Source organism: Castor canadensis, chromosome 13 (assembly GCF_047511655.1).
Source record: "Castor canadensis chromosome 13, mCasCan1.hap1v2, whole genome shotgun sequence".
Classification (NCBI taxonomy): domain Eukaryota; kingdom Metazoa; phylum Chordata; class Mammalia; order Rodentia; family Castoridae; genus Castor; species Castor canadensis.
In genome coordinates this window covers 89,974,311-89,994,989 of record NC_133398.1, presented here as the reverse complement: position 1 = coordinate 89,994,989, position 20,679 = coordinate 89,974,311, and the positions used below count along the sequence as shown (strand labels likewise).

Here is a 20,679-nt window from a genome sequence, read left to right as displayed (position 1 = left end):
TGCGGCTGCCTGTGGCTCGGTTCCCAGCCGCTCGGCCCCTACAAGAGGCGGACCTGGCCATTGTCCCCGACGGACGCCAGCGCATGCACTCACCAGAGTGAGGGCGGCCGGGTGGCCGCAGCTTCTTCTGGTCACAGGCGGGACAGCGGCCCGGACAAACGAAGCGGACACCTTCACCATCCTGGCGTCCTGGGGTCTGGGGCCAGAGCACCGGTACCTCAGCATCTCCGCGGAGACCGTTGGACAAACTGACACCGCTAGCTTGTGTGCCGTCCCAGGCCCCGCCCCGCGCCGCCCACCCCTCTGCCGCTATTGGGCGGACCGAGTGAGTGACGGGCCGGTCCGGGGCGGGACTTCGCTGCTGGGCGGGGCATGCGGTTGGTCTAGCAGGTGGGATGTGATGCTGATGGGCACAGGGCGCAGGAGAGAGGTCGTCATCACTACTGTTAGCGCCACCACCTGGGGAACGCAGCAGGGGGTCCGGCAGTGATCTATGACTTTTCTGACTCCAGAGGTGCGCTTGCCTCACCACCCACCCTCTGTGTGTTGAAAACGTCTTATGATGGGGGGGGGGGAGGGGGCAAACAAAATACTGAGATCTGTGGTAATGTGTATATCTCTGATAAAAATCCCAGTTTTCAATTTTTGTGAAATTACACTGGTGCCTGAATAATCTTTTCAAATAATTTTTGATCATATGTCACTGTGTAATTTTTGATCACATAATGATGAATTAAAATAACAGAGGGTCATTGTACTAATAATACATCTTCATTTCCTAACTCTGAAAGTATTTCTATTATTTTTAATTTGCTTATAAAGGCTATTGGGTTTCTCAATGTTTACCAAGTACAAAATAAGGAAGATTGGAATAGAAATGATAGGAACACTTTCATTCATGCAATAACTGATGTTGACCAACTATACAGTAAGGCTTGGAGAAATATCCAGTCTGTCTCATTATATGAAAGCCATTTTCTGTGAACAAACAGAAAAGTTATTTCTAATCAAAATGTGTAACATTTGTTTTGATCAATTAGATATTCTATTAATTATGAAAACTCAGTGTAGGAGAAATTTTTATACCTTGAGATTTAATTTAAAAAGCATTAAAATCCATTTTAATTTTTGTTGCCAGTATTACAGATTAGTCAATAGGAACCATAAAACTAAATGAGAGACTCATACAATGGAATATCAAGAAGAATATCAAAAAGAATGACCTATACTCACTGACAATGAGTTTTCCTCATATTATTTATAAAATGATTTCCACCATTTTAAGTTTATTACATAGAGACCATTGGTTCTTTATTTTCCTTAACAAAGCCTTGAAATTCTGCTCAGTGATTAAGGCTGTATAAATGTTCATGATCATGAAGGTGAAACACATCTACCAATCTCTTCTGGCATCTCTGGGTTTTAAGATTTCAAACCATGAGACTACTATCAGATAAATGAAAAGACAAAGATAGTTTTTTTTTTAAGGTAAATTCATCAAAAAAGGAGGGGTGCAAATATTAAGGAACAGAAATAGTTTTCTGAGATTCTCATACTAGACCAACTGTTAAGGGTAAGTCATAGTTATTACCTTCAGCATCAAATTAGTATGTGATTGTTGCCCTGTAAGTTAGAAGAGATAAATTACAGCTAGGCTGGAGACTTTCTGTTAATGCCGATGGGTCAGATTCTCTGTTCAGAGTGTTAGCAACATGAAGTTGTACTTAACTATTGTCCTATAAGGTCTCAGCCCCAATTTACTGGTAAGGAAAATGAAGCACAGAGATGTTGGAGAACTTGACAGAGGCCACATAATTAGTGAAAGGTTAGGCTGGATATCAAATTTAAGTGTCTGACCCTTAAAACTTCTGTTCTTGACCATTCTTCCACTTATCGTTCTTTATTCCTACAGAATATCTAAGGTATTGTGTTAGGTGTGTGTAAGATGGGGATGGGTATAACAATGAACAGCAAAGCAATTCCTGGAACAGTCTGTCCACTACAATCTTGTTTGGGAGTTAAGAACTCTATGCAGCGTAGTGCAAAGGATGGGAGCCCAGTATCAGGAGAAGAAGGAGAACACGACTGGTACTTACCATAGGTACGCACTTTAATCTTCTCAGTACCCTGTGAACAGATAATGTGATCAGCAGTTTGATGAGACATTTGATGCTCAGAGAAGCCCAAGGTCAACATAGCTGATGTGTAATGTGTAACATCCACATCAGCACGTGCTCTTTAAGGAAACTACAAATGGCTCGCAGACATACTTAGAACTAGGGAGAGGAAGATGCCTGGGGAAATGAATTCTACTGACAATTGAGATGCATTTCACATTTCTTTTCTTTTTTTTATTGTTTTATTATTCATATGTGCATACAAGGCTTGGGTCATTTCTCCCCCCCATCCCCACCCCCCCCCTTACAACTCACTCCACCCCCTCCCACATTTCTAACAACAAAGATAGTTTGATTGACTTTGACAGCCTCACAGTGGTCATACCTTATTTGAAGAGTTTAATTGATTAGAAAGGACAAATATTAGCCAACTATAAATATTTTCCTTTTTTGGTATAAAGTAGAATATATATTAGAATAAGGCTTTATGTAGTAAATTTAAGTTAGTAAGTTTTATAGTAAAATTCTACATTTAAGATGTGTAAAATCTTCAGCAGGAACAATGCTGATCATGCAGACTTGGTGAGACCTGCAGGAATAATGTTATCAGTTCAAGAACCACCACCATGAACCTTTTCTCTACTCACACATGCAGGCGCTGTTCCAAGTTCTTTTATATGGATTTCTCAACATCCCTAACATTCAGGTATTATGTTTATCCACTTTCACAGATGAGGCAACAGAGGATGCAGAGGTGTCTCAACATTACATAGCCAGACATCTCCTCCTGCCACCTAACTGCATAAATGATGTTCTTCAACACTACGCTCTTTACATGCATGGTAATGGGAGCATCTGGACCAATGCAACGATGTAAAACATTTTGGAAATATCTGCCTAGGTTCAGAAGGTTAAAAGTAACATTCTTTTGTCTTGTTTATACCTGGTATGTCTGTGATCCTTAAACTTTCAAAGATCTGTGGGGAAAAAAATTCCATTGACTAGTGGCATCTGTTAAACATATCCCTTCATCTGTTAGTCACTCCCAGGTTTTCACGGGTTGTGATCCAGCCCTCCTCTCCTCACCCATCTTCCAAGGGCTGCCCTAATCAACCAGCCTGCTTCATAGTGGGCCTCATTCCAATCTCTCTTCTGTTTAGTGGATTTGGGGGTGTACCCAACAGAGCTCTCCTTATGTTTAAGTCCACGCATTCCACTGAGAACCATCACAAACCTTTCCAGCAAACACTTGCTCTCATGTTTTCTCCTAGAGCCTCTTGGCCTGCTTATCTTTCATGTACACCATTCCCCTTTTGAGTCTAAGGATGGGAAATCTTGGAAGATTTCTGTTTCTTTTCCTTTCAATAATCTGGCCTTATTGTACATACCAACCTCAATCCCCATGTCGTTCAAATTTTGATTGTAGAGAGATCTGATGTCATTTTAATGTTTTCCTCAAATATTTAAAATAAACCCATAAAATAAACAAATCACAGAAATAAATGCCTAGGTCTATTTAAAACACTGTATGTACTTGCAGAATGATCCCACTAAATTTTCTCCTGTTAAAAACATTCAAAGTAAAGTTAATGGAACAGTCTGGCTCAGAAAGGCAGAACTTTCTGAGCATTCCCAAGGTGTGATCACAGTGCCATTGCTTGTGACAGACTGGGCTAGGGACACCAGGGAAGAACTGTCCCTACTGCGAGGACTGGGAATCTGTCATGGATCTGCAGTGACTATTCAGATGGCTAAGATTCATCACTTCAAAACAAATTCAACACTTACCAACCAAAAGCAAACACTGTTTGCTCCTAGCAATAAGATTGCTAGTGCATAACAGCTGAGCATAGTGTAGAGTCACCCCTCCCTTATCCTGGGGGATGTGTTCCAAGATCCCCAGTGCATGCCTGAAACTGTAGGTAGTACAACATCTTCTATATACTATGTTTTCCCCATACTTCCACACCTGTGATAAAATTTAATTTATAAAAGGAGATTAACAATAATTAATAATATGGAACAGTTATAGCAGTGTATTGTAATAGAATTATGTGTTTGTGCCTCTCTAAATATTTTATTGTATTGTACTGTATTTTCAGATGCTGGTTTACTGAAGGTAACTGGAAGCACAGAAAGTGAAACCATGGATAAAGGGGACTACTTTATGCAGGTTATTTTACAGAACATACCTGTCAGGTTATATCAATGAAGTTTGAAGATTTCCAAAAATCTAACTGCTCTTATGAACTGGGCAATCATTTGAAAACAACTATTCATGCTCACTTGAAGTAGCAGCCCTGGGGGGATTACCTTTTCAGATAGGACTTGACAGTCATGAGAGGGACAGAAAGTGTGAGGTCTGGGCCCACCTCACCATGGTGAGTTACATAACCCACCTACCTGGGTTTCCACATTCCCCATAGGAGTACCATACAAAGGCCAACTGTTCAGCAGGTAGACCCCATGGTTTCTGCCAGCCAGGGGTCAGTTGGTTCAAATCATTTGAATGGGAAGGAAAAAATGTTTTAAAAATCTACCAGAAACATATATAAAAATATATCTCTTATTCTCCTCTGCTCTAAAACAAAACCAAAAAACCCTTTGTAGTTACTTTTTAATAATGAGCACAAGAAGTACTCAAACTAATAAACAAAAGCATTATAATAATATAATAATTAATAGTAGTAAAGTGTCCTCTAGCCTGACTATCCTGATGGAGGATCCACCCACCAGGTTGGGAGTTAGGCTTCAGGGCAGTTAGGTGGGCCTTTACATCACTCCAAAGATGCCAAAGGTCCCACAGCTGGAATTTCATGGGAACTGGTCATGGAGATGGGAATCCAAAACTGGTGTATGGGATCCAGCTGTGACCAAGGGGGGATTCAGGGACAGTGCTGGGGTTAATGGAAGCAGAGTAAATAGAGTGACTTTATTCTGGTTCTGTGTAACCCATAGAGCTGGACTGTTGCTCTGGACCTGGGGAAGGGAAATAGGAATTGCTTTCCAGCCCAGAATATCCAAATTTTGTTGATGATCAGAATCATGCTGGTTTGAAACCCAGAGCCACCATTTCCCACTCCAGGTCTCCCTAATCAAAATCTATCTGATGAGAGTTCAGAATCTGGTATTAACCAGGGGCCATTGTAAGGCCTGGAAATTGTTGGGCCCTCTGTTTGCCTATTTTATTTACTCAATGCTCTTCCTTCAATAACTCCCAACATTAGCAAAAGGTTCCTCACCTGCACCCCAATTTCCTCCCCAGAGGCTCTTTAGGTGTTTGTGTTGAAGGGGAGTGGATGTCTTCCCTGAAGCTGGAGATCCAGTTCCTTGAAATAAAGTATAAGCTGAGAGGAAGTGTGATTGCTATTGCAGAGTCCCCCCTGGGGGAGCGTAGTCCTTCTTTCCTGTTTATTCCATGGAGCAGTTGCTCATGGTTAAAAATGTACTTAATTTAATCTGTAGCCTGGTTAGTATAAGGTGGTTCTGAAACCAGAGCTTGTGTCTAGAGATGGCTCCTTAGGAGGAATGGGGCAGCAGCTGGTCCTGGGGCCTACATGGAAGAAGCTCTTAGTGCCAGCTCCTGGTTCACAGTTAGGGTTCAGAAGAAAGAATCCACTCTTGTAAAGCAATACTGTTCTCTCGGAGGATAAGACATGGACCCTAGCCAAAACATTTCTCAGTCAATGGTCAGTCAATCTGTCTAAAACATTTGAATCTGAACGTAAAATGTTAAGAAAAAGTAATAGAAAGAAATATCATAATTCCTCTGCACAGTAAAGAAAGCATTTCACCCCCCAGTAATAACAAAAAAATCTGTAAAGCTGTCTTTAATAATGAACACATGTAATACTTAAGCTAATAAGCAAAGAAATTGTAACACAATTCATCTTAATAAAGTTTTCTTTTAGCCTTACTCTTCTGGGCCTCTGAGTCTTATCCTTTACTAAGTAATCTGATGGAATTAGGGGATTTGACAGCTGACAAGTTCCCCTCCTCTACCCTAGCTGGGCCCAGAAGAACCATGAATCTTATCTGCCCACTTTCAGGACACAATGTGGGGCTGATGTGGGACCTTTCTGCACTCATGGGGCTCCTCACACTATAGTCCCCTTGACATCTGTAATATTTGCATAGTGCACTCAGAGGCATAGGTGTAATGTGTGGTTTCCAGTGTCTCCAATTCTTTATGCATTTACCATTCCTTTTATGGTAACCTATTTATAAGTCTGACATATGTGTTATTGCGTGCATGGCATGTCTCAAGAAAGAGCAGTTTGTTCTGTATTAGCCTAGGGTGTACTTCCTCCAATTCAAATTTTCAAATCATAAACTTTTACTAAAATGGGGTGAGGAGACTGAGATGGTTTGGGCCAAATGAGCAGACCACAATATGTCCCTGGAGATAATAAAAGTTGTTTTACATAAGAAAGGGAGCCACGATCAAATTAGTGTGTATAGTATTTGATTAAATGTGCTTGTCTATGGAGAGGCTTTTTCAGAAACATTAGCAAGTTAATATGCATGCGGGTGAGGTTAAGAGTATAATATCCAGGACTTCTGTCATGCTTTCAAAAACCCTAACCTCCCCAAGAAGTTCCTGTAAGGTACAGGCTGTTGGAGACTTCAGTTTTACTAATGTCACAAAACAGATTTGGGCTGCTTTATTTAGGAGAAGGATTGGAGTACTATTTTGAGACCAAGAAGAGACAGAATTTGTTTTGATCAGAATTGATGTGGACAAAGAATTAATTTGGCAAGTAGGACACACTAATCTTTTTGTTTCTGGTTCTTGGCATTTATTTTTATTAATTAATTTTTTTTCTTTTATTTATATGTGCATACAATGTTTGGGTCATTTCTCCCCCCTTCCTCCCACCCCCACCCTTACCCCCTGCCCCCTCACTACCAGGCAGAAACTATTTTGCCCTTATCTCTAATTTTGTTGGAGAGAGAGAATAAGCAATAATAGGAAGACCAAGGGTTTTTGCTAGTTGAGATAAGGATAGCTATACAGGGAGTTGACTTGCATTGCTTTCCTGTGCATGTGTGTTATCTTCTAAATTAATTCTTCTCGAACTAACCTTTTCTCTAGTTCCTGGTTTGGCATTTATTTTAACTTCACAACCACGCTCTGATATAGATACCATTTATCCTGTTTTATAGAGAAAGGGACTGATACCCACAAATTACTCAAAACACCACATCTAAGCTCTTTAGAAGAAAGTGAGAGGGCTGATATTTGGAGTCAGAACTTTGTTGTACAGTGAGTTTGTATGCACTGCACCATTTAGACAGCAGGGTTTAAGAAGGTGGTTAATTTTCATATTCATCTGAGTAATTAATGTTGAAGAATGAACAGAAAAGCCAGTAACCTCTCAAATGGTGAACAGTTGAAAATCCCCAATGTTGGCTTTTAATAGTGTGCAGGACAGGGCTGGGATGTAGCTTGGTGGTACAGCGCTTGCCTCGCATGCTTGAGGCCCTGGGTTCGATACCAGCACCCAAAAAAAAAATAGTGTGCAGGACATAATCCTTTTTCAGAAGTAAATGGAGCAATTTGTCTTGCAAGAGACACAGTTGCAATTAAGGGAAAACTTTCAAGACATTGAAATCAAATGAAGTCAGTACTACATGTGTAGACCTAGGAAAGCTGGTAGTGTAGTTCAGTCCAAATCCAAAGGTCTGAGAACCAGGGAAGTCATGGTATGTGTCTCAGTGTGAGGCTAGCTGAGACAGATTTTCCCTCTCTTATATACAGGCAAAAAAAATAGATGATTTCTTTCTTTCTCCACCATTTGTTTTATTCAGTTCTCGAGGGATTTAATGATACCCATATTGAGAAGGACCATCTTCTTTAAGAGTCCACCCATTTAAATGCTGATCTTATTTGGAAACATCTGCACAGACACATCCAGAAATAATGCTTAGCCAGATAACTGGGCACCCCATAATTCAGTCACATTTATACTTGTCACAACAAGGCTTCACAGTGGAGTATTGCATGAGACCACAGATTCTCAAACTATTGTGGCAAGGAACAAGTTTGTCCTCTCTCTAATACTTGTGTGAAATACAATAAAACAAAAATGAACCACTGAAGATATGGCATACAAACCAAAGACATAAACAATTTAAGTCTTAATTTTCCCTTTCTTCCTTTTTTCTGTAGTTTTGGGGATTAAACCCAGGGCTCCACACATGCTAGACAAGTGTCCTACAACTGAGTTACATCCCCAGCCTAAGCTTCAGTTTTTTTATGATTAGGTTCTATTGCTCATTCAAATTTCAAGAAAGTTTCTAACCACTCTCAATTTTGTACATTTAGTCCTCTGTGTTGGTGGCTTCAACATCTGTGGACTCAACCATGATTTGAAAATTTTCAGAAAAAGATGGTTGCAGATGTACTGAACACGTACAGACTTTTTTCTTGTCATTATCAGTGAAACAATGCAGTATAACAGGCATTTAACATATAATCTACATTTTTTAGGTATTATAAGTACTCTAGAGATGGCTTAAAGTATATAGAATGTATGTAGGTTCTATGAAAATAATAGGCCATGTGAATAATATGACATGTGAATATCCTCAGATTTTGGAATTCTTGGGAACTCTGGAACCAGTGCCCTGAAGATACTGAGGGACTTTATTTACCTTGAAGATGGTCTCAATAATCTGTGGACAGGCACTGGTCTATGGATCACAATTGATTCATGGGTGATCCTGTGACTTACTCTGGCCCCACACACCTGAATGTTTGAACTTCAGTCAGAAATGCTGGAACAATGATTGTTTTTTTTTTTCCTGCCTGATATCTTGCATCACAAGAGACATGGTCTGAGGAGAAGTGAACACTGAAGAGACAGAACCAAGGGATAATGAGCAAGAAGCTGGATCTGCTCCGGTGCTGTGGAGATATGCAAGCACATAAAGCTATAAATCACCTGTTTTCTAACATCTATATGACAGTATGCTGTGTGATACTATGATTCATTTGTGCATTTCCCTGTGACTCTCACCAGCTTCTTTTTGCCAGTCATTTTTCCAAAATACAGATCTGGGTATGCTGTTCTTCTGGTTATCTTGATAGGCACTCTACCACTTTAGTCATGGCCCCAGCCTTTTCTTGCTTTACTTATTTTTCAGATAGGTACTAGGGCCAGCCTCAAACCTTGATTCTCCTACCTCTGTCTCCCACATACTAGAGATTATAGGTGTGAACCCCTGTGCCTGGCTTATTTGTTGATATGGGTCTTACTACCATATTGCCCAGGCTGTCCTTGAACTGCCATCCTCCTGATCTCCATCTTTTGTAGCTGGGATTATAGCCAGGAGCCACCAGGCCTGTAATCTGCTAGAAGGGAGGGGGAAAAAGGGGTCATGGAATACTCTCTGAAGTTAGGCTTATTATTAGTCTCTTCCTCCTCCTCCTTCTCCTTTTCCTTCTTCCCTTTATGGATCCTTGATTTTACAGCAGTTTTAGGATCACAGCAAAATAAAGTGGAAAGAACAGAAGCTTCTCATATAGTCTTAACCAGAGTGGTACACTTGGTACAACTGATGGACCTACATCACACATCATTACCACTCTAAGTCCATGGTTTATATTAGTATTTATTCTTGGTGTACCTTTATGAATTTTGATTGAAATATACTAACTTTTATCCACTACTGTGTTACCATGCAGAACAGCTTCACTGTCCTGAAAATGCCCTGTGCTCCACACACTTAGTCATCCCGATCCTTTTATTATCTTCATTGTCTTGCCTTTCCAGAATGTCATGTGGTTAGAATCAGACCATCTGTAGCCCTGTTACTTCTTTCATTTAGTAAGTGCATTTATGGTTCCACCATGTTTTTTCATGATTTGAGAGCTTTATTTCTTTTTAATGGTTACTAAGATCCTATTGTGTGGCTATACCACAGTCTACTTACCCATTTCCCTACTGAAGGACATTTGACAATTATGAATAAGCTTTCTTAAAAAAAACTTTATTGAGACTTTTTGTACAATTCACCCATTAAAGGTGTACAATTACACATATCTTTTGGCATATTATATCACAGTCAATCTTAGAACATTTCTGCCCTTTGAAAAGAAACCCTGAGGACCAACTGTGGTGGCACATGCCTCTAATCCCAGCACCTGGAGGCTGAGGCAGAAGGATGAAGAGTTTGAAGTCAGAAAGGGCTACAATAACAAGACCCTGTCTCAAATATAAAAAAAGCCTACTCCAATCAACCCTGTAATCTTTGTATTCCCCCCAGCCACAGGTCACCATTCATATGGTTTCTGTATCTAGACATTTGTCAACTCCACACATTTCATACAAATGGAACCACATAATACATGCACTTCTACATCTAGCTTTTACACTTAATATGTTCAGGATTAATTCATATTACAGCATTTACCAATACTTCATTTCTTTTTATGAGCAAATAGTATTACATTGTATGGATATATCTCATTTTGTTTATCAATGGATCAGTTGATGAACAAGTGGGTTGTTTGTGCTTTTTGACTATTATTATATTGACTATTATTATTATTTTGACTATTATTAATTATAAATTATAATATTATAAACATTTATGTCTATATTTTGTGTGGGTATACATTTTTATTTCTTGCTTATTCAATTTTATAACTTATTATCACATTTTTCTCTAAGCTCATTGCTTTGTGAGATTTTTGGACTATGACCATATTAAAATAACTATGAAATGAGATGTTCAGCTTATAAAGAAGAAAGGTTTATTTTGGCCCACAATTTTGAAGGATTCAATCCATGCTTGGGTGGCCCTGTTTTTTTTGGACCTGTGGTGAACCAGTAGATCAGGGTAAGAGCAGTGCCAGAGCAAACTGCTTACCTCATGGCTTCGGGAAGTAAAAGAATCAAAGAGGAAGGGACAGGGTCCCAATATCTCCTATAAGGGTAAGTCTGCAATGACTGAAAGGCCTCTCCAAGACCCAACTCTTGAAGATTCCAACATTTCCCAACAGCACCATTCTGGGGAAGAAGCCTTTGGGGGATGTTCCAGATGCAAACCATAACATACTTTAACCCCCAGGTTATAGTTTGCTCTCACCTCCATATTTGTGAGAGTCACATATCTGCTACAAAATTGATGCAGTTGGCTAGACCAGTTTGTATTGTAAGTAGGTCAGAAGATATAGTATCAAAAATAGTGAATAAAAGATTGAAATAGAGGAAGAAATGATCCTATTATTTGAAAATACTAGATTGCTTTGTCAAAGGATATGGGGTATGTGTGTTTGTGAGTATACAAAAGCCTTGTACAGTTTAACTTCAGGAAAATAAGTGCTATAATCTGATCCTGAAAGTCAGTTGAAGTTTTAAGTATGTAAATTTCTTTTGTATTTCTTTTGGTTTTGTGAATGCTCAAAAATGAATTAATAGGTTTAATAACTTAAGTCAATTCCCTGGTACACTGTACAGGCTGATATAAGCAAACTATTCAATATTCTCAAAAATACATATAGAAGAGCTTGGGCTATGGACACAGCCTCCTTAGGCTGTCCCCTCACCCTCACTTACTCTCAGAAACCCTCTGTAACTCTCCCAGTCTCTGTGAAACAGGCCTTGGACTATATTCAAGCCCATGCCCCCTCAGGACTCAGTTGTATTAGGCAGCCAGGTGATTCAGACCATGTAGAATATTCTCTCTTTTCTGAACAACCATATGGAGCCATGGCTGAACTCTGGACACTGACCCCAAGTGCACCTTTCTGAGTGCCTTGAGGTTGCTACTTTATATATATGTGCTACCAGTTATTGAAACCATTCTTAACAACCCACCTGAAAAATAAAGACATCCCAAAAGTAAGGAAGTATGGGTGAACTCCCAAGGAGATTCTTGGTGCTTCTCATCTCTATTATCACATTACTAAATGAGTTTGGTTGTTTCAGACATGTGACATGGGAAATCTGAGGAGAAGAAAAAACATCACTGTTCTAGGGGAGATGGAAGGGCTTACAGAGCACTAAGGTTTATATCTGAAGTCCACAAACTACCTCTCTGCCTGTGCTTGAGGGTTTCAGGAAAAAATTTCAAATGGTAGTTCTGGGGTCCTAATTGGTTCAGCTAGAATTTGGCTTTTCTGAAGGGAAATTGGTTCCTGACACTTGATCCTAAGTCCCATCCCCACATCAGATGTGCCTTCCCCAAATCATCCTTTGTGTTTGGCTGGTTGGGAGAGAGCAGAGCTGACCTCCAAGGTTCTATGAGCAGTCTGGAGCCTGAGCTCTGTCCCCAGGACAGAGGGTCCTCCCAGAGAACTTCTGACTGAGAACCCCAAGTATGGATCTCATACTCAAAACCTCGTTAAAGATTTTCCAAGAAGAAAAATTGAAAATATTTGATCACCTTTAAAAGCTAATAAAAGGATCAAATTTCTATTTAGAGACCTATTGTTCTTATCTAATGGATATCTGAGCTTCCTACAAAGAGGAACAATAGAAATGAGTCTCAGCTCTCTTATTCTTTTCTTTCTGTTCCCAAGGACAGGGCAAATTTAAGAGGAAAAAAAAAGGAGCATTTAGAGGTATGTTTTTTCCTCTCTGACCAGAATTCATCAAGAGTGACTCTATTTGTCCCTTCCGTTACATCTCAGTCCCATGGTCCCTGAGGAAGTCAGATGCTAGAGAGAGACATAGTCTCCCAGCACACAGAGCCCTCAGAGGAGAGGCTCACAAGAAGGCAGACACTTCTCAGAATCCTATGAAGCAGTGATGGACCTGAGCAGTGGGTATGGATCAATAGGTGGGTACATGAGAGGCAAACTAGCAAAGCTGCATATGCATCAGCAGCTCCTGCATTCAAAGACCTCAGAAGATTAATTGCAGCAAAAATGCATCCAGTTCTGCTAGAGTCTCTTATCTATACACAGTGAGTCCCTGGACGCTGTGGACTCACAACTTGTGTTCCTGACATTGCATAAAGTGCTTTGCTCCTGGGTGCTCGGACTCATCACCACTGTATCCACTGACTTCTGTGCTTCATAGGGGTGGTTTTGAGCATCAGCTGGGATGACAAATGTGAAGGTACTTTATAAACGAAGTCACATACACACGGACCTTCTTAATCCTATCATTGACTATGTCTACTGATTCTTGAGGCTTTTAGACCTTAATATCTTAAGTGTTTCCCATAAAAGAAATCTATACTAACTATATGTTCCTACCTTGGCAATGCGTAGCCCACTGTCCTTGTTTTCCAGGGCAGAGAACTTGCCAGATAGAAGCATAAGAACAGAGAGAGCTTCTTTCTGTTCTGAAAAGGTAACTAGTGCTTTCCCTTCTCTCCTGGTCCCAAATTTCACATGTTTTCTGCATTCCATGGATTAAGTGTAGCCTCCCCTAGTTGTGGGGGCAGGGTAGTCAGAGGAATAGGTATGTGAAGGATGCTCCTGGGAAGAGGCTGTAGACTGTGCTGGGAGGTCATGGTTATTGAAGAATGAATGTAAAGAGGGTAGCAGGCAGCCCAACCTCAGTAGGCCAGCAGGGTCTCCTTTCTACATACTGGTCCTGGCTATAGCTTTGTACTTTCTGTATCCTGCAGATGCCAGTGAGCTCTGGAGGAAACTAGAACATCATCTATGTTTCCTTCTTCAGAAGGTCCAGAAATCCATAGATATCTTTATTATAAGAGAAGATCCATCTTAAGCCTATTCTGACTTCAACTTTCCCTTTGCTGCTGCCTTATTTCTGGTATGGATAATAAACTTGGGGTCTCCAAGCCCTTTAGAGGAAACTCTTAATACTTATGTTGAAGAGAAGATGGAAACAAGCAATTTAGTCCCCATTCTAGATTGTCCTCTCCTTGCCACCTCCCTGGAAGGATGGGGTCCCAAAGACAATCATTCTATGATATCAAGCATTAGTATATAATGACCTTCTTAGAACAAAGGACAACAAACATCTTTTTTCATACCAGTCCTAGAATATCATAGAAAAAGATTCATAAAAACTCTAGCATACAGCAGATGCATCCCAAACCTGCCCACAAGGTCAGCTAGGGCTACATCTGAGCCAGTGGATAAAAGAATGAGTTCCAGCAACAGTGTACGAAAACCTTGGGGGAAAAGGATGAGCTGGAAAAAATTTTCCCTACCCAATAACTCTAGGGAGACATTCAAGGTAGCGGAGCTCTGTGCTATCCAATCACAACTGAGTACCGTCTTGACAACCAGAGAGTGTGAAAGCTCCCCAGTCATAGATGTGAATACGAGTAAAGTAGAAAGTACCTTGACCACTGATAAGCCCCCAAGGGGAACATTAGCTTCCCATTTTCCTGATTTGAATTTGAGAAAAGTAGAAACTACCCTGATAACTGAAAGGTCCTCAGTGGGAACATTAATTCCCAATTATCCTGAATCATCAGACTTTAAAAAACAGTTTATTAAGGAGTTGAAGCTGAAATTGGAGAGCAGGAAGCAGAGCCAGGCTTAGGGCCTTCCTGCTAATGTGCCCCTGGCCTCAGATGTCTCAATTTCCAAAATCTGGGAAAACTCAGATCAAGGCAGATTGCAGGTCCAGCACAAGGCTGATCCTATCTAGGGGCAATCACTTCAACTACAAAGCTTCCTGCTCTAAAGTGTTCTTTGCTCTAATGGCAAAGGACAAGGAAATTCCCTGGGAAAGGGCAGCTCCCATCATCATTTGTGCAAGGCAGAGGCTTAGCTTGAGAGACATCTCAACCCACAAGGAAGAGCTGCTAGCCTCAAGACAGGACATTAGAGAAGGCAATTGGGAGCAAATCCTCCCTAACCCTGTCCCTGAATAGACAGTCTACACTTGAAAACCATTTCAGAAACAAATGAAACTTTTTGCAATGGCTTTGTCCTAGTACAAAAAACAAAGGACAAGGAAATTCCCTGGGAAAGGGCAGCTCCCATCATCAGTTGTGCAAGGCAGAGGCTTAGGTAAAGAGTGTGCCAAGTCCTGCAAGCAAGAATCTGCTTTTTCTGACCTGAGTTATCTTGAAAGGAATAAGAAGATAAGAGAACTGGAAGGATAATCCCCATATAAGGTGCCATTTTAGGAGAAGTATGCTCCTTCCTTTCCCTATGGGGAACCCATATTTCAACTCAGTTCAACCTGCAGGCGTCAAGGGGGTCAGATGCCTCTGGCTGCCACGACCATTCTGCGTTTGGAAATTTTTCCCTTCTGTTGAAAGAGAAAGTTATTCCCCAGCATTTCCAGGGTAGCAAATTTCTTCCCCACAAATAATTTTACCCTTATCTCTAATAAGTGTTCTCTGATAAATTGTCTATTCCTTGTCTCTAATAAATGTTCTTACAGAAGTGTTGTCTTTTCTGTGTACTGTTTTGGGCAACCCAGGGCTTGTGTGTAGGGCAAGGGAAAACTTAGCTTAGCTCTTACTGATTGACTCTATTAGCTTCTACAAGATGACCAGTCTGCTAGAGGTCTTGTTGAGGAATGGCTAACCTCATCCCCAAATCCCCTCCCTCTGTATTGAAATTTGAGGAGTTGGTTCTTTTTCCTACCTCCTAGCTCAGCCATAGTGATATCTATATCTATATCTATATCTATCTATCTATCTATCTATCTATCTATCTATCTATTCCCCTGTATTGATTGCTTCCTATCCTTTAGAGTCATAGGGAAGATAAGTTTTACATATCTGTACAGAGAATCAGGGGAGGGTATACATTTCAGAATAGAATGAATGAATGAACTTGTTGTAAGAGCATTTGAGGCTATTGCTACAGAGCACCCTGGGTTGGGTGGGTTGAGTCTAGGCATGGAGAGGGTGCTGCTGAGTAATCTTTCATGTGGGCCATGAATCACCAGCACACCAGTTTAGAAGCACACTTTGACATGGTTTTGGAGGTTTCCCTACTGGCAAATCACCCAAGGAAAGTGGTTCCCCTCCATGGTTATTTTTTCAGGCTTCCTGGTTATTTTTTTACAGAACAAGAAGATCACCCAGTTTTAAGGGTAGGGATGTTGACTAGGCAGTCACTTATGTTCTATGATAAAATAAAGATTAGATTAAGTAAAACATGTCAGTTGCAAATGAATCCATATGGTCCCATTCTTATATCCAGAAAAGGACAATCTATACAGACAGAAAGTAGACTAGTGGGTGCTTAGGAATGAGGGATAGGGAGTGGTACATGTGAGTTAAATCTAAAGGGCATAAAGTTTCTTTTTGAAGTGATGAAAATATTTCAAAATTTACTCTGGTGAAGGGAGCACCACATAAAAATGACTGAGCAATACACTAAACCTGGCTGAATTTTATGGGATGTGAACTACATTTCAATTAAACTGTTAAATAAGTACAGGATTTAAAAAGAATAAGTGGAGGAATTCCAAGATGGCGGCTAGAGGTAGGAAGCAGAAAGCGAGCCTCCTATAGTGAAATCTTGGAGAGACGCTGGAGACACACTTTGCAGGCATAATCACCGAGAAAAGGCATAACTTTGACTCCTCCACATCTCCAGCCGGCGCAGAAAATCTCCACTTCACGTTAAACGGAGAACCGAGGAGGGCCCCCGGGGCCGCCAGTGGCCGGCGCCCAGACGGCTTGGGAAGACGCGGACCAGCTTACTGTTGATTAGTACACTAACACTCCCTGTTTATACCTTTGAAACTCTCTTGTCTGATACCTTGTTCTGCTTTCTCCCTCGTCTGTATATTTGTTTTCCCCTTTTCTTTAACTTCTTGCTTTCCATCTCAGCTCACTCTTCCATTCTCAATATTACCATTGTTATTATTACAAGCTAGAAAATACTTAATTACACACAGTACAGGGACAGTAACAACACCAAGGACAATGACAGGAAGACAGAAAAAACAAGGAAACCAGTTTCCCCACAGCAAAAAATTAGTACAGGAACCAGAGGGGAATGAAGAGAACAGAAATTCAGAGCCAGACTCCAACAAAATGAAGATAAACTATGCCAAAGGACCCAATGAAGCCTACAAGAATAATTTAAAAGAAGACATACTACAAGTACTCAATGAGAATTTTATAGAGATGATACTGGATAGGGTAAACCAAAATGCACAGGAGACACTCAAGAAATTCCAAGACAATAAAAATAGAGAATTTGAAAAAGCAAAAGAAGAAATAAAGGAAACCATAGAAGCACTGTATAAACACCAAAGTGAAAGAGAGAACACAATGAATAAATGGATAAATGAACTCAGGACAAAAATAGACAACAATAAAGAAGAAAACAGCCAGGATATGGAAAACCTCAGAAAAAAGAACGAAACAGAACTGCAAAACAAAACAGAAGGCCAATCCAGCAGAATAGAACAAACAGAAGACAGAATCTCAGAACTTGAAGATGAAATGGTAATTAAAGGAAAAACTGAAGAACTATTAATTAAACAACTCAAGACCTGTGAAAAGAAAATGCAAGAACTCACTGACTCCATCAAAAGACCAAACTTGAGAATCATGGGCATCGAAGAAGGAGAAGAGGTGCAAGCGAAGGGAATGCGTAATATATTCAACAAAATAATAACGGAAAATTTCCCAAATCTAGAGAAAGATATTCCCATACAAATGCAAGAGGCCTCCAGGACACCAAACAGACCAGATCAAAATAGAACTACTCCACGACATATCATCATTAAAACAACAAGTTCAGAAACTAAGGAAAGAATATTGAAGGCTGCAAGAGAGAAAAAACAAGTAACATACAAAGGTAAACCCATCAAAATCACAGCAGACTTCTCAACAGAAACATTAAAAGCAAGAAGAGCGTGGGGTGAGATCTTCCGGGCACTGAATGAAAATAACTTCAACCCCAGGATACTCTACCCAGCAAAGCTATCATTCAAAATAGATGGAGCAATAAAAGTCTTCCATGATAAGCAGAAACTAAAACAATATGTGACCACAAAGCCACCATTACAAAAGATTCTGCAAGGGATCCTGCACACAGAAAGTGACACCCAACTTAACCATGAAAAGGCAGGCAGCACCAAACCACAGGATAAGAAAAAGCAAGACAGTAGAGAGTAACATCAAGTTAGGTACACACAATCAAACCTTCAAACAACTAAGATAACTAAATGGCAGGAATCACCACATACCTATCAGTACTAACGCTTAATGTTAATGGACTTAATTCACCCATCAAAAGACACCGTTTGACAAAATGGATTAAAAAAGAAGATCCAACAATTTGTTGCTTACAGGAGACTCATCTCACCGACAGAAATAAGCATATGCTTAGGATGAAAGGCTGGAAGAAGATTTACCAAGCCAATGGCCCCCGAAAACAAGCAGGAGTAGCAATACTTATCTCTGACAAAGTAGACTTCAAACCTACATTGATCAAACGAGATAAAGAAGGACATTCCATACTAATAAAAGGGGAAATAGACCAAAAGGAAATAATAATCATCAATCTGTACGCACCCAATGTCAACGCACCCAATTTCATCAAACATACCCTGAAAGACCTAAAAGCATATATAAATGCCAACACAGTGGTTGTGGGAGACTTTAACACTCCATTATCATCAATAGATAGGTCATCCAAACAAAAACTCAATAAAGAAATCGAAGATCTAAAATATGCAATAGATCAAATGGACCTAGTAGATGTCTACAGAACATTTCATCCAACCTCTACACAATATACATTCTTCCAGCAGCCCATGGAACCTTCTCCAAAATAGATCATATCCTAGGGCACAAAGCAAGCCTCAGCAAATATAAGAAAATAGAAATAATACCATGCATACTATCTGACCACAATGCAGTAAAAGTAGAACTCAACAACAAAAGTAAAGACAAAAAACATGCAAACAGCTGGAAACTAAATAACTCATTACTTAATGAAGAATGGATCATCGATGCAATAAAAGAGGAAATTAAAAAGTTCCTAGAAGTCAATGAAAATGAAAACACAACCTACCGGAACCTATGGGACACAGCTAAGGCAGTCTTGAGAGGAAAGTTTATAGCCATGAGTGCATATATTAAAAAGATTGAAAGATCCCAAATCAATGACCTAATGATACATCTCAAACTCCTAGAAAAACAAGAACAAGCAAATCCCAAAACAAATAGAAGGAGAGAAATAATAAAAATAAGAGCTGAAATCAACGAAATAGAAACCAAAAAAACCATACAAAGAATTAATGAAACAAAAAGTTGGTTCTTTGAAAAAATAAACAAGATCGATAGACCCCTGGCAAACCTGACTAAAATGAGGAGAGAAAAAACCCAAATTAGTAGAATCAGGAATGCAAAAGGGGAGATAACAACAAACACCATGGAAGTCCAGGAAATCATCAGAGACTACTTTGAGAACCTATATTCAAATAAATTCGAAAATCTAAAAGAAATGGACAGATTTCTAGATACATATGATCATCCAAAACTGAACCAAGAGGAAATTAATCACCTGAATAGACCTATAACACAAAATGAAATTGAAGCAGCAATCAAGAGTCTCCCCAAAAAGAAAAGTCCAGGACCTGATGGATTCTCTGCTGAATTCTATCAGACCTTTAAAGAAGAACTGATACCAACCCTCCTTAAACTGTTCCATGAAATAGAAAGGGAAGGAAAACTGCCAAACACATTTTATGAAGCCAGTATTACACTTATCCCAAAACCAGGCAAAGACACCTCCAAAAAGGAGAACTATAGGCCAATCTCCTTAATGAACATTGATGCAAAAATCCTCAACAAAATAATGGCAAACCGAATTCAGCAACACATCAAAAAGATTATTCACCACGACCAGGTAGGCTTCATCCCAGGGATGCAGGGGTGGTTCAACATACGAAAATCAATAAACGTAATAAACCACATTAACAGAAGCAAAGACAAAAACCACTTGATCATCTCAATAGATGCAGAAAAAGCCTTTGATAAGATCCAACATCATTTCATGATAAAAGCTCTAAGAAAACTAGGAATAGAAGGAAAGTTCCTCAACATTATAAAAGCTATATATGACAAACCTACAGCCAGCATTATACTTAACGGAGAAAAATTAAAACCGTTCCCTCTAAAATCAGGAACCAGACAAGGATGCCCACTATCTCCACTCCTATTCAACATAGTACTGGAATTCCTAGCCAGAGCAATTAGGCAAGAAGAAGGAATAAAAGGAATACAAATAGGTAACGAAACTGTCAAAATATCCCTATTTGCAGACGACATGATCCTATACCTTAAAGACCCAAAAAACTCTACTCAGAAGCTTCTAGACATCATCAATAGCTATAGCAAAGTAGCAGGATATAAAATCAACATAGAAAAATCATTAGCATTTCTATACACTAACAATGAGCAAACGGAAAAAGAATGTATGAAAACAATTCCATTTACAATAGCCTCAAAAAAAATCAAATACCTAGGTGTAAACCTAACAAAAGATGTGAAAGACCTCTACAAGGAAAACTATACACTTCTGAAGAAAGAGATTGAGGAAGACTATAGAAAGTGGAGAGATCTCCCATGCTCATGGATTGGTAGAATCAACATAGTAAAAATGTCGATACTCCCAAAAGTAATCTACATGTTTAAT

General features: G+C 39.8%; 1 protein-coding gene across 8 annotated transcripts in view; it reads right to left on the bottom strand.

Moving 5' to 3' along the window:
• Positions 1-20,679, bottom strand: part of C13H9orf153 (chromosome 13 C9orf153 homolog) — a 128,691-nt gene that overhangs the window by 54,495 nt on the left and 53,517 nt on the right. For 6 of the 8 annotated variants that reach the window (XR_012440494.1, XM_074052248.1, XM_074052242.1 and 3 more), the window contains 2 exons: positions 2,097-2,127; positions 94-978 (listed from right to left, as the gene is read on the bottom strand). The exons of the other annotated variants lie outside the window; for them this stretch is intronic. The gene's annotated coding sequence lies outside the window, so the exon portion shown is untranslated. The remainder of the gene's footprint in view (positions 1-93; positions 979-2,096; positions 2,128-20,679) is intronic. 8 annotated transcript variants of the gene reach the window in all.